Source organism: Nicotiana tabacum, chromosome 14, assembly GCF_000715075.1.
Source record: "Nicotiana tabacum cultivar K326 chromosome 14, ASM71507v2, whole genome shotgun sequence".
In the NCBI taxonomy this organism is placed as follows: domain Eukaryota; kingdom Viridiplantae; phylum Streptophyta; class Magnoliopsida; order Solanales; family Solanaceae; genus Nicotiana; species Nicotiana tabacum.
In genome coordinates, this window is record NC_134093.1 from 61,294,311 (window position 1) to 61,308,800 (window position 14,490).

Consider the following 14,490-nt stretch of genomic DNA (forward strand, 5'->3'; position numbering starts at 1 on the left):
TATCCCTAATGTTGCAGGGCTGCGTCGGCAGGTTATGGGAGAAACTCACTATTCTCATTATTCTATCCATCCAGGAGAAACAAAGATGTATCATGATATCAGGGAAGTATATTGGTGGGACGGAATGAAAAAGGATATAGGGGAGTTTGTTGCTCAGTGCCCTAACTATCGGCAGGTTAAGATTGAGCATCAAAAACCTGGTGGATTATTGCAGGCTATGGAGATTCCAGCTTGGAAATGGAAAGTAGTTAATATGTATTTCATCGTAGACTTACCTTGTACCCAGCGTAAGTTCGATTCGATATGGGTGATTGTTGATAGGCTTACAAAGTCACCCCATTTTCTGCCCGTTAGGACTACATATTTCGCAGAGGATTATGCAAGGCTTTATATTAAGGAGATAGTACGACTGCATGGTGTCCCTGTATATATTATCTAGGATAGAGGAGCTCAGTTTACAGCTAATTTCTGGAGGTCCTTCCAAAAATGATTGGGGACTCAGGTAAGTTTTAGTACAACATTTCATCCCCAGACAGACGGACAGGCTGAGCGTACTATTCAGACACTTGAGGATATGTTACGAGCTTGTGTGATAGACTTCAAGGGTAGCTGGGATGATCATCTGCCGCTTATTGAGTTTGCATATAATAATAGCTACCATTCTAGTATTCAGATGGCTCCATACGAAGCTCTTTACGGACGGAAGTGTAGGTCGCCTATAGGGTGGTTCGATGTTGAGGAAACTACGTTGGTAGGACCAGAATTGGTACATCAAGCAATCGAGAAAATTAAGCTGATACAGGAAAGGCTATTAACAGCTCAAAGCTGTCAGAAGTCTTATACAGATAATCGGCGGCGAGACATGGAGTTTCAGGTTGATGATTGGGTATTCCTAAAGGTATCACCAATGAAAGGTGTTATGAGGTTCGGAAAGAAAGGAAAACTTAGCCCTCGGTACATTGGACCATATAGGATCATGCGCAAGGTAGGCCAGGTAGCATATGAGTTAGGCTTGCCTTCAGACTTGGAGTCTGTACATCCAGTCTTTCATGTGTCTATGCTACGTAAATGTATTGGAGATCCTTCCAGAATCGTGATAGTTGACGACGTTCAGGTCACAGAGCAGCTATCATATGAAGAAACTCCCATCGCTATATTAGACAGACAGGTTCGGAGATTGAGAACTAAAGACGTAGCTTCGGTGAAAGTACTTTGGAGAAACAACAATGTGGAAGAAATGACTTGGGAGGCCGAGGAAGAAATGAAGTCTAGATATCCCTACTTATTTCCTCCTCCAGAGAAGGGTCCGACCGAGACATCGCAACCTTAAGGTACATGTATGGATTCTTGTGTTAGCTATTGTCATTGGTCGTGTGGGCCATTGTCGTTATTGATGAATGTGGTCCTATGTTGCGTTAAATTATTGAGTTCTATAGGAAGAGTTGGTAGTAGTATTGTAACAAAGGCGACTCTGCCAAAGTTATATAGATCCCGGAGAGTTAAACATTTGAGGATGAATGTTTCTAAGGGGGGAATGATGTTACATCTCGCATTTTTGTACGTAAAAGTTTCATCTTCAGTTAATCGACGTAGACTCGGGGATGAGATTATCCTAAGGTTAACATATTTATGCTATTTATAACAAGCGATAAGTAAGTGCCATGAAGTATAAAGGGTACACGAATTAAAGAAAATGAGTTTCATTGAAGGTTGTCAATTTGGGATAAAATACGGTCCAAGCTACAATACCCGCTATTTATGGACTAGTACCATACAAGATATCATATGACCGTGATAGTACGATGTATAAAGTGTATTAAAAATAAGTAGAATTTTAAGTAATTTGAGATAATTCTTAATTATGTGGGTAATTGGTTAATTATTAGATAGCGGGATACTACCTAATTAATTAATTGGTTATAGGATAAGATTAAGACCCCTCCCCCACCCCACGTGGCAGCAAGACACTAACCAAACAAATGACTCTTGGTTATTTATGATTAGGTGGTAACCTAATATATTAATTTCAAGACACTTCATTTCTAGGATTTTGAATACAAACAACATTTCATTCTCAACCACTACAATCAGATTCCTACAATTCCTTACACAACACTACAATCAAGAACGTGAGCTTTAGCACATTAGCAACACAATTTCTTACAAATTCCTACAATTCCTACAAGTTCCTACAAAGACACTACAACGTGATTTCTTCAACCAACGAGATTTCTTAGCACAGTAGCAACGTGAAATTTTGCGGTTCTAAGGGAGTACGGTGCAACCTTTTCCAAGAATATCATACGGATTTTCCCTACTCCAGGTATGTGAAGGCTATCCCTTCTTTCTTTTTGGCATGATCCAAATAATACAAATGAAACGAGCAAAATACGCAACTTTCATAAATGACTCTATTCATAGAAATACTAGGGGTGTCTATATTCTTTATTCCCCATGTGAATTATTATTATATCTTCTGTTCATGGGTCTCAGAAAAATACGTATTTGATAAAGTTTATCCGAAAGGCATATTAATTTTTATGGCATTACAAGAAATTTTATTAACGTATTTCTTATGTATTTCATGCATTTATACATGTACATTGACCCATGACTAGATGGCGTTATATACACGTATATTATATGTATATGGAATATGGGAAAAAGTTACGGCATTATATACGCACCACCACCTGATCAATTGGTATATGTTGATGATTTTGCCCACAGTGGGCGAGATGAAATGATGGGATGCCCGCAGAGGCTTGATGATGTTATGTACACCTATACCTATACATGACACGACATTTACATGCACGTGCATGATATTATAACTATTTCAGGATTTACAAAGTTATTTAGACTTACAGGCGGAATTCCTTATTCCATGTTTCATCTATGTCTCTTATGTACTGATTTTCATGCCTTACATACTCAGTACATTATTCGTACTGACGTCCTATTTACCGGGGCCTGTGTTTCATGCCCGCAGGTGCAGGTAGGCAAGCTGACGGTTCCCCTTCTTAGGATTCTTGATCAGCAAGAGTTGGCGAACTCCACTTGATCCGGAGATGCTTTTGATTTTGGTACGATATGCTTGTATACATATATGGGTATGACGTGGCCCAGTCCCGTCCTTGTATAGTTGTATTTTCTATTAGAGGTCTGTAGACAGTTATGTATAGTTGGATAGTATTTGGCCTTGTCGGCTTCCAGTTTTGGGTATATAGTTGTCTATAGCAGCCTTGCCGTCTCGCCCATTATATTCCGCATGTATATGTACATATGTCTTTTGGGTAGGTTTCCATCATGTACGTTATTGATGATTATATCTTAAACGCATGCTTAAGGATATTCGACATGTAGAATTCGGGCACCCGTCGCGGCTCATCGGTTTGGGTCGTGACAACCAGTACATAATTGCATACCTTTGCTGGATCCACTCTACGCACTGCATAACTTACATGACCAATAACATCATCTGATAACAATAGCCAAATTCTCACGAATCCGATGATCACAATACACCTCATGACATATATAAGTCTTCTTTCAACACTGGCAATACCGCCACGACGGAAGAGACGTGTAGAAATTCATAACCAACTTCCAAGTCAAGAAATCATTGAACCTCTCTTCTTGACTAGAATCATCACCCCATTATGAACCGATTAATGGTATTTGCTCTTTAATATGCTTCGTATAATCCGATCGCACCGATCCCAGATCCAAAAATCTCGTCTCACCCAGTATAAGTTGCCCAGGCAATAAGCCACCTCAGGCACTGCCAAAAGTCGCATATGATGCCACAATGTGCCAATAAGCTACAAACCCGAACGTGATACCTAAGGAAAATGAACTCTAGAAAGGATTACTCAACCCACGTAACTAATTTAGACAACCGAAAAGGCGTCATGAACCTTCCTCAGAAAATGGAAAACAAAACACACAAAAATAGCTATAGGGGACTGTACCCAACATCACACTGTTGCGGCGTGCAACCCGATCACAACAATATACCAGTATATTGGCCACAAGCACGCCAAGTGCATAATACCATCCCTGGGGGACAGATAGCGCCATGCGCTACGAAACTCAAGCACAACTAAGGTGCGATATATGATCTGCATCTCGAGAGCCATCCTGCTCACACAACACCATTGTTGCGCGGAACCTCAACACATATGAAATTAACAAGCCGTTTCACAACTCACACAGCACAATATAGTACTACATGAAGTAGCCGGTGACGAATTAACATCCAACGTCTTAATACTCCTCCACAAGGAGCGCTACGCTGAAATGAACACCTCTGGCCCGACATAGAGCCCACATTCATATCTAGATCCACCCACAAATCTCAAGACGATTCAGATCGCACCGTACTAGTCTAATAATCTTTTAAGGGTTCATAATAACCCTTTTTTCACATAACACACAAGAACAACCATCGTATCCGGAACAAACCTCCACAGTCCACAACCAAATGAACCGAGCGCCCTCCAGGCATAAATTCTCACATGAACAATAGTATCGCAATCTCCATACTGGTTCCAATCTTCGATCAATCAAGTGACTATATGTCACACTTATACAATCTCCCCGTGGGAAATGCTCCCACGACCTTCCGCACCAGATAACAAGTGTGCAAATCCATACCACCGGTCACACAAATGCTGTAAAGCAAATCAAAAATCCAAAATCACTACTCAAAGCCTCTTACATAGGACACCGATCTCAAGTGACGCTAAAGACAATACCAGCTTACTCTAACCATCTAAATCCTTTCCCGCTCATCCGAGCTCTTGACATTCTTGTCGACACCAAACTGCAATCTTGAACCTCAACTTCCGAATCCCATGCCGATCACTGTACTTAATCATACCAATGCACAAGAGTACAAGAATTTCATCTTAACTTCCGAACTACTAATAGGGTAAACACTTCATCACATATAAACCTTTTACTTAACTCATTCCAAGAGAACCATCACAACATGCGATTGAATCCTTATATCCGCACAAAATACCAACCTCAAGTAGTGGTCTAAACCACCATAACCCTTCTGGGATACATCTGCACATAACAGGCCATAATACTCGAAAGCCTCCAAATAAAATCAGTTACGGCGACCGTCAAACCTCGCACGTACCATCACAAATCACATGAATAACCCAACACACTGAAGGAGCTGATCATTGCCATCATTATGCCTATTCAACCATTGCTAACCGACCCGACTCTTTCTAATTTACCATGGACTTGCCTTAGGAATAATAATAACTCCATTCAAAACATGGCGAACTCAATCTGCACTCGTCTTGAGTGATCCTATTTCACAAGACCACATTGTCTCAAAACCCACGAACCATTTCATACCCTCCTTGTGCGCATAATCGCGTCTTCAACTGATATACCCATTCTGATGATTCTTCTATAAATCCAAAGTTACATGCTCCCCTTCCTCTCATGACACCCTGTAGACCAAAGATAACACGGAACACTCCAAGCTCCTTTATCATAATCCGCTGCAAAAGCTCGATATTCAACCATACTATGGACTCGAAATCCTTAGGCACCCCACTTTAACCTTTGAATCTGTTAGGACCGTTGTTGAGAGTCACCCACTCTGACTTGTCCCCGAATATAATCAAACTCCAAGGCCCTGTTAGCACATGAACACCCTCTCAAAGAGGCAGCCGGCTGAATTTCTTTTCTTATACATCATTTCCACACGAAGCATAGGCTCTGAGTCTTCCCCAAGCCTGAACATGAGTCGGTAAGGCCAAATATAGCCCACATTCCTCAAATCCTTTGCTCGAACTACCACTGATGTTCTATTTATTTAGTCATGGCAACCCACCAGTACACCGATAACCAGAAACCACACTAGTTGACAACTACACAATCCAATCATATACGGTAGGGCTCTCCCACTTAGCCTGAAGCTACTAATGCATGACCCTGGAACCTACCAAGATTCCTTATCTCCTATTGACATGACCTTGCATAATCAACTCGCCAAATTTCCTCGAAATCCTTATGTTAAACATTTCATGAACATTCAGAATCACTAGCCACATTCACATATTTAACCTCTTACTGGATAACTAGTAAAATTCTTCGTAGAAGCTTCATCAACACCACGCAACCACTAACCTGCTCAAAGGAGATATCCGGTTAGAAATAATTTGAACGCTTGGTTGCTATGCTAGAGGTTCTTGAGTTTTCTTTTGAATTTCTTGCATTTTAATGTCAGATTCGTGGTTCTAGATGTTATTTTGGTGCTTTGATCGCGTGAGCGAGTTTGTATGATGTTTTTAGACTTGTGTGGATGTTTGATTTGGATCCCCGAGGGCTCGGGTGAGTTTCATCTTTCAGAATGGTTTGGACACAATTACAGGTTGTTGGTGTGCCGGTGTCTCAGGTGTCGCAATTGCGAACACAAGCATCACAATTGAAAACACCAGCATCGCAATTGCGATCATGGAAAAGGGGCCTCAGCTATGGCATTTGTGATGCCTTGATCGCATTTGCGAAGAATAGGCTAGACTAGATAGGTTCGCATTTGCGATAATTTTGTCGCATTTGCGATGGGAGAAGACTTCGCAATTACGAAGCCACTGTCGTATTTGCGACTTCCCCTTAGGTTGTCAGGCGCTGCAATTGCGAATCCTATGTCGCAATTGCAACATCTACAACTGAACAAAAGGGTTGGAAAGGCGTGATTTTATCTAATTTCCCTCATTTTAGAACCCTAGACTCGGTAGGAGGCGATTTGGAGATGGGATTTTCACCTACAATCATTGGGTAAGTAGTTTTAATCAATTTCTAACTATATTTCATGATTATATATGAGATTTTGAAAAATGATGATTTTAGATTTGAGAGTCGAATTGGACTCAGATTTGAAAACAAAATACATATATGGACTCATGGGGTTATGGGTAGTCGAGATCTACTCTTGGATTCAGGTATTGACCGGGCGGGCCCGGAGTTGGCTTTTGTTGACTTTTGGAAAATTGTGTAAAGATCTTAACTTTATTTATTGAAATTAATTTCTCTTTTTTTTTTATGATATTAAGTCTTCTTTTTTGTTAGATTTGAGCCGTGCGGAGGCGAATTATAAGGGGAAGGCTATTTTTGAGTGTTGATTTGGCCTAGTTAAGGTAAGTATCTTGCCTAACTTTGTGTGAGAGAACTACCCCTTAGGATTTTTGTTGTTTGTACTATTCGAATTATGTGGAAGACGTGTACATGAGGTGACGAGTGTGTACACAGGCTAATATGTGGTATTTGACCGGTTTAGACTCTTAGGTTACTTATAAGCACTTATTGAAGTTATTATTATTTGTTCTATCTTTTGTTATTAATTTTATTCTCACATGATTTAATTGAAATTGTCATCACATATTCTAGTTCCATCGTCAAGTTATTCTTATGTGCATTTACTTGTCGTAGTTGTTACATGACATTCCTTCCATTGTTGAGTATTCTCATGAATTTAGACATAGTTGATATTTCATGCTATCTCTTTCATGGTTAAGCTTATGTCAAGTACTTGAATTGGAAGTTGCCATTTCATGGGAATACCTTCATTGTTGAGTTATTGAAGTTGTAGTTGTGAAAGCTTTTGACTAGATTGACCCAGAAGGGTGCTCCTTTCAGATGGTCCGATGAGTGTGAGGTGAGCTTTCAGAAGCTCAAGACTGCATTGACTACGGCCCTAGTGTTGGTGTCACGCCCCAAAACCGAGGAGCGCGACCGGCGCTCAACCGAGTGAAGCCGACTGAGCAAGCCTGTTAGATTTCATTCTACACAAATTCATTCGTGAATAAAGAAGAGATGTACTCCGTTAATCAAATACTGAAGAGATTTCATTAATCGCTTCCTTTTCATTCCCATTAACAACATCATTCAATATTTCCAAAATAGTACGAGTTTATAGATTTAATGAGAAACATGTTGCCAAATACCAACAGTTCTAATCCAATTCCCAACATCAAATACCACCCACAACCTGTCTACGGAGCCTCTAAGTACAACTAAAGAGTAATATGGAAGTGCCGGCAACAAGGCCCCGGCTATACCTCAACCACAAAGTACATGAGAAACAAAAGATACATGACCCCGAAATAAATTGGGGCTCACCAAATCAGCTGGAAGGAGTGTACTGCTATTACTGATCAAAGCCACCTGCTGTAGAACACCTGCATCCATTAAAGATGCAGCGCCCTCGGCAAAAGGGACGTTAGTACTGTCGAATAGCACTAGTATGTATAGCTAGAAATCCTCTTTCAAAATAAAATGCCCATATGATCTATACGTGGAACACATAATATAATGTAATTGAAACAACCTGTACAAACAAGGACAATAAAAGGGGCACCTATTGTCTGCATTAATAATGTGTCTCGTTAGACCGTCCTTAGTGTTCGCATATCATATTATACACTTATGCGTTTCATAGACCGTCCATAGTGTTTATTCATACCGTACATCTATATCTCTTATACACAATTCACCTATGCGTTTCATAGACCGTCCCCAAGATTTCATATCACAATGGATTTCATAACACAATGTACCTATGTGTTCATAGACCGTCCACAGGATTTCATATCACAATGTACCTATGCGTTCATAGACCGTCTACATGTACTTCATAACACAATGTACCTATGCGTTTCATAGACCGTCCACAGGATTTCATAACACAATATACCTATGCATTCATAGACCGTCCACAGGATTTCATAACACAATGTACCAATGCGTTTCCTTTGTGTTCATAGATCGTCCACAGGATTTCATAACACAATATACCTCTACATTCGTAGGCCGTCCACAGGATTTCATAACACAATATACCTATGCGTTCATAGACCGTCCACAGGATTTCATAACACAATGTACCTATGCGTTCATAGACCGTCCACAGGATTTTATAACACAATATACCTATGTGGTCATAGACCGTCCATAGGGTTTCATAACACAATATACCTATGCGTTTCATAGACCGTCCATAGGGTTTCATAACACATTGAAAACAGAAGTACAAATACGTACCTCTCATAACCTTTCATACCACATATCACCTAATCCATAATTTCAACCACTTATAACATTATTATTTCATTGGCTCTCTTGACCATACACATGATTCTTTATTCATGGCGCAATGGCCGTATTTCATATTCCACACTTTCATTTCTTCCCTTTCATAGATCATCATCATAATTATCAACAAGTAGAATATTCCAGAAATCATAACTTTAAATTCATTAGTAATGAAGGCTTTAAACACAATCGATTTCTTTCCAATAAATGGAGTAAAATGATTGGCAATCAAAGTACAAGTTAAAATCATACACAATTTCTACTCACGAATATGTAAGAACGCAAAACACATTGAAAATTTCTTACAAAGCCTAGCATTAGCTAAAATAGCCACATATGGGCATCACTTGAGTTCATAAACTTTTAGCCAATTATATTGTCGAAGTCAATTTTGGAATAGTTGAGTCAAAGCTCATTTCATAATCTTTCTCACATTATTTCATTTCATTGGCACCATTGGTCACAAGTATAACTTTCACTATTGGCACGTTGGCCACACTTTATATTCCCAATTTACTGATTTTACTTCCAACCATCTTTATAGGCTATCAACAATAAGACATTCCCAATCAAGACTTTAGGTACACATATGAGCAATTAAGAACCTTAAGAATATTGAGATTTTCTAACACAATTTGGCATACTAGCTTTCATTTGAAATACAATTCAAACCACCACATTTTAATACACAACCCATACTTTGAAACTCACGGAAACATTATGGAATTCAATTCCAAGAGAGAAAGTTTAGCTAACATACCTCAATTGTGCTTACCTTAAATTACTACAACGTTATGAAAATTCTAGCAATCCCAATCTATTTGAGACATAACAAAATTGAACCATAATTAGGAAGATATTCATGGTCTCAGCTCATTTGAGCATTTTATCAAACACTAAGCGTGGATTAAGGTTCAAGGTCCTTTTATGGAGGAATCCATCATCCCACAACCCAATCTTTATCATTTTTAGCTCAACAATCTTTCTACACCCTTTGATAATACATGCATATAAAATAAACAACCCTCTTGCCCAGAAATTATCTTGCTTATTACCCATTTCTAGACAAAATTCGAAATTGAGGGTTAGGGTGTAGAATCTTACCTCTAGGATGAAGACCTAGTGAGTTTCCCTCCTTGATCTTCCAAAACATGAGCAAGAATTGAAGAATCAATTATTGAGGAACACATTCTCACTCTAGGGCACTCTCTCTCACTCTAAAATATCAGATTATACCTCAAAAATGACACAATGAGTGTATTTAACGAAATAGGGTCGGGTTTTAAAAACCCAAAAATGAAGCTCCGGAACAGGTTCTACGGTCAAATATGCGACCGCATATCGGTCGCATAATTGGTGTCCAAAATGACCAAAAATCTGCCTGAGTCTACGGTCACTATGCGGTCTGCATAACTGTTATGTGGTTGCATAGTACACCGCATAACAGTTATGCGGTCGCATAGTACACCGCATAACAGTTATGCGGTTGCATAGTTGACCGCATAATTGCTTCCAACTGACCCCAATTAACTGCCTCACTTTGCGGCCATTATGCGGTCCGCAGAGTGATTCTGCGGTCGCATAATGGACCGCAGAAATGCACTTTTCCGCCAAAAAATTTCCTTTACTTTCCCGTGCATTGTTCAACCCAAAAGGTTCGAGCCGCGCAAGTAATCCTAGTCCGGCACCATAAAATATTATTTTCTTTGCAAATTTTACCGGGCTTTACACTTAAGATCTTCAAAAAATTTGGGGGTGTTACAGTTGGTGTTGGCTGCATGTTTTGGGTCTTACGCTGTGTATTCTGATGCATCGCGTATTGGTCTTGGCTTAGTGTTTATTCAAGATGGTAGGGTGATTGCCTATGTGTCTCGGTAGTTGAAGGTTCATGAGAAGAATTATGGTGTGCATGACTTAGTGTTTGCGGCCATTGTTCACGCATTGAAGATTTGGAGGCACTATCTGTACGATGTCCCATGTGAGGTCTATACCGACCATCGGAGTCTCCAGCATCTGTTCAAGTAGAAGGATTTAGAGTTGCTAAAAGACTATGATATCACCATACTATGTCAATTCGGGAAGGCCAATGTGGTGGCCGATGCATTGAGTAGGAAGGCAGAGAGTATGGGCAGTTTGACATATTTACTAGCAGCAAAGAGGCCACTAGCCATGGATGTTCAGGATTTGGCCAATCAGTTTGAGCCTAGCTGGGTTCTTGCTTGTGTGGTTTCTCGGTCTTCCTTGTATGAGCACATCAGAGCGCGACAGTATAATGACCCCCATTTGTATGTCCCTAAGGACACGGTGCAGCACGATGATGCCAAGGAGGTTTCTATTTGACATGACATGTTGTTGAGGATGCAGGGCCGGACATGTGTTCCCAATAATGATGGGTTATGTGAGTTGATCCTCGAGAAATCCCACAGTTCGCGGTATTCCATTTATCTGGGTGCTGATAAAATGTATCAGGATTTGAGGCAATACTATTGGTGAAGAATAATGGAGAAAGATATGGTAGAGTATGTGGCTCGGTGCTTGAACTATCAGCAGGTGAAGTACGAGCATCAGAGGCTGGATGGTTTACTTCAGAGAATTGAGGTTCCCGACTGGAAGTGAGAGCCATGGATTTCGTTGTCAGGCTTCAACGGACCTTGAAGAAATTTTACGCAGTGTGGGTTATTGCAGATATACTGACCAAGTCTACGCACTTCATTCCGATTGTGACTGCCTATTCTTCATAGCAGCTAGCCCAAATGTATATCCGTGAGATTGTTCGCCATCATGGGGTGCCAATGTCCATTATCTCCGATCGAGGCACACAGTTCACATCGTATTTTTGGAGAGTTGTATAGCATGAGTTAGGCACACGGGTTGAGTTGAGTACATCATTTCACCCACAGACTAATGGGAAATCCGAACGCACCATTCAGATCTTGGAGTAGATTCTACGTTCTTGTGCTATGGATTTCAGGGGTTCATGGGATCAGTTTCTATCGCTTACAGAGTTTGCCTGCAATAACAACTACCAATCGAGTATGTAGATGGCTCCTTATGAGGCCTTATATGGGCGGCAATGTCATTCTCCAGTTGGTTGGTTTGAGTCGGGAGAGGCTATGTTGTTGGGCACTGATTTGGTTTTGGATGCCTTCAAGAAAGTCAAGTTGATTCAGGATCGGCTTTGTCCAACACAGTCTAGGCAGAAGAGTTATGCTGATTGGAAGGCTAGTAATGTAGCATTTATGGTGGGACAGAGGATTTTGCTTCGGGTATCACCCATGAAGGGTGTGATGAAGTTAAGGAAGAAGGGCAAGCCGAGTCGTAGGTATGTTGGTCCTTTTGAGATCCATGAGAGAGTTGGCAAAGTGGCCTATAGGCTTGTGTTGCCACCCAGCTTATCAACAGTTCAACCGATGTTCCATGTTTCCATAATCCCGAGGTATTATGGAGATCCATCACATGTATTAGATTTAAGCTCAGTCCAATTGGACAAGGATTTGACTTATGATGAGGAGCCGATGGCTATCTTGGACAAGTTGGTTTGAAAGTTGAGGTCAAAGAACATTTCTTTAGTGAAGGTTCAATGGAAGGGTCATCCGGTCAAGGAGGTGACCTGGGAGACCGAGCATGACATGCGGAGTCGTTATCCTCGCCTTTTTGGCACTTCAATTATGTCTCTATGCACGTTCGAGGATGAAGGTTTGTTATAAGAGGGAGAGAATGTAACGACCCGACCGGTCATTTTGTGTATTTGAGCCCCATTTTTCTATTTGATGCATCACACATGTGTATTTATTGTTTTATTACTTACGTAGTTGGTTAGTTTCGTTCTGGGAAGGTTTGGGTTGATTTGGACCCTTTGGTTCTTGGTTTAGAAGCTTAAGTTGGAAATATTGACCGAATCTTGACTTTTGTGAAAACGACCCCGGAACGGTGTTTTGATTGATCTCTTTCCACACTCTCAAAATGGTGGGCATAGTGAGCCTTAACTAATATTTTCATTTGCTTTTCCAAGGTGCGGATATCATCATCATTTTGAGTTAGTGCTTGTTTTAAGTCCTCGAGTGCCAAGTTGTGCTTCTCCTCATTTTTAAGAATGGCCTCCAACATTAGCATCATCCTCTCATTTTGAGCATTTAAGAGTTCTTCTTTGTTTTGATCAAGTGCCAAGGAAGGATTTTTGGCTTCTACATCTAAGGAAAGTTCTTGGCTATCATTCACTTCCAAGGCTTTTTGGACCTCTAAAGCTTCAAGCATTTTCCCCTTTGTGAGTTCAACCTTTCAAGCGCCAAATCATTTTGGAGACTATTTTCCAAAAGTTCCTCCAAGGCATTTTGCTCTTTGTTTCCTCCCTCAAGTAGGCATTCTAACATGAGCTTGAACTCTCCATTTATACCATGCTCCACCTCTTCCACTTCCATACCCCTATACTTATCATCACAAAAAGTAGAATCATCATAGCGAGGGTTTGGGGAAGGGAAGGACAAATAAGCACAATTATCCCAATGACCATTTTGACGACCACACTTATCACAAATACTCCACTCATGGGTTTGAGATTGTGCGCACAATCCGCCCCCGGAAGAATTTAAATAATTTTGCCACGAGTGTGGTCCTCCACAATAAGGACAAGGGTCATCAAAGTATGAACAACTACCATCCGACCAATTTTCATTATGCGATGCCATTTTTCAAAATTAAGAAAATAACCAAGAAACAAATAAGAAGACAAAGATAAGAAAAAGAATTACACAAATATTCATAAGTTTGGACCAAAGCACTTACGCTTACTTCTCAAACAACCTAAATACGCCAAATTGTTCCCCGACAATGGCGCCAATTTTGATGACGTCCAAATCCACTACTAAAAAGTAAATGGACACAGTTGCATGCAATATAATTTACCCAACCATGAGTCGGGGTCGAATCCCACAGAGAATAATATGTAGGCGATTAGGCATGTAAGAGAATTATCACTTATTATGCTAAGCCAAACACTTAGAATGGTTTTGAGAAAATATTTATAACTAATTGCAAAAATGTAAACAAACCTAGAAAACAAGTAAAATGATGAATGACTACAAGCATGGATGCATTGGGAATTACACTCAAGTAACGATCCAATGTATTTTACGATTTTACAAATATGAGCGAGTTTATGTTAATTAGCCTCGGGTAATAATTCTATATTAGCTTCTTCCGAAGACTAACAAGACTTCCTAATTGAATTATCCCTAAAACAATTAAGAGATTAAGCACACCCGAATATGGCTACAAGTAGTTCAATCCTATCCCTAGGTAGAATCTATAAAGTGAGGGTTAAAGCCTCAAGTTCTTGTTAATTAATCTTTCCCAACCCCAAATTATCTT